Below are 1139 nucleotides of genomic sequence, written 5' to 3' on the forward strand. Positions count from 1 at the left end.
TTGGTATTTTAATCTCTATAATACTCACATTAAGTCGTATGGTCTGTGTGTGGTGCTGAGTTTAACACACATTAATATTCCTTTAAGGTATTTTGATCTATTTGAGTGTTTCTACACTTTTCCAGTGCAGATACTCGGACTTTCACCGCGTATCTGCTGAGTTTACAGACACTGTGCGGGGTTTTAACGCATTCTCTGTGATATTATTGCGGCTCTTTGCACAAATATGAGCTGAGGTTAAAAGCAGCAGCAGCAGGTAACATGCAGGATTAAATCCATGTCTAATTGTGCCTACCTGGTGAGTTTTTGGCCCCCTTTGGTCCGCCCTGATCCAGCTCTTCTTCTTCTCTTTCTCCTTCTCCTGGACTGTTGATCAAACACCGGCTCGTCAGTGCAGATGAGCCGCTCTCAGCAGAGGGATCCCCCCGGACACAACCAGGCACAGCCAGGCGCGTAAAACCAAAAATATCAACCCGAGGGAAGAAACTGAAAAATTATTTCCAGGACAAAAAGAAGCCAATGACAACCGATTGTCTTGCGTGCTCGACCCGAGCGACACTCCTCTCGTCTTCCTCTCTTTCTGGAAACTTTTTCTTTCCTTCTGCCGTTGAGAGACAGAAAACAAACCGCGCAGAATCTGAGTGAGACGCCGCTGACCTTCGTGCGCCTTTTTGGTGCGTCTTTCTCCTCCAAGTGTGTGTTGCGTGTGTGTGCGGGTATAATGAATGTGTGTGAGTGTGTGAGTGTGTGTGTGAGTGTGTGTGTGTGAGTCCTCTCTCAGCGTCTCTCCACTCCCCTGCACTGTTCACCACTGTCAATCCGCACGCACACACACACACATCCGGCTGGCGTGACAAAATAAAAGCACCGCTCATGAGCGTAAATAGAGGCTGGATTCAAGTGTAAAAGCATGTGAATATATCCTCTAAATTAAAATATACTCCTATAAAATGTGTACATACTCCTATTCCTGTTTTATTTTCTACAGATAGAAAGAATAAAATTACATAAAAATACTCATCAGGCCACAGAATGACAGCTGTCAGTGTGACAATATATTATTGGATTATTCTTACATTACTTTGTTCTATTAGTAATCTAAAACATTTCATCTATAATGCATCATATTTTATAAACTG

General features: G+C 43.2%; 1 protein-coding gene across 1 annotated transcript in view; it reads right to left on the minus strand.

Annotated features, from left to right (window-relative positions):
* nab1b (NGFI-A binding protein 1b (EGR1 binding protein 1)) overlaps positions 1–794 on the minus strand; it is an 18155-nt gene extending 17361 nt beyond the window's left edge. Inside the window, exon 1 of the mRNA XM_035677710.1 lies at positions 296–794. The gene's annotated coding sequence lies outside the window, so the exon portion shown is untranslated. The remainder of the gene's footprint in view (positions 1–295) is intronic.
* Positions 795–1139: the final 345 nt, after the last annotated feature.

The sequence above is a fragment of the Morone saxatilis genome, unplaced genomic scaffold (assembly GCF_004916995.1).
Source record: "Morone saxatilis isolate NCDOM2014 unplaced genomic scaffold, NCSU_SB_2.0 Contig6, whole genome shotgun sequence".
Classification (NCBI taxonomy): Eukaryota; Metazoa; Chordata; class Actinopteri; family Moronidae; genus Morone; species Morone saxatilis.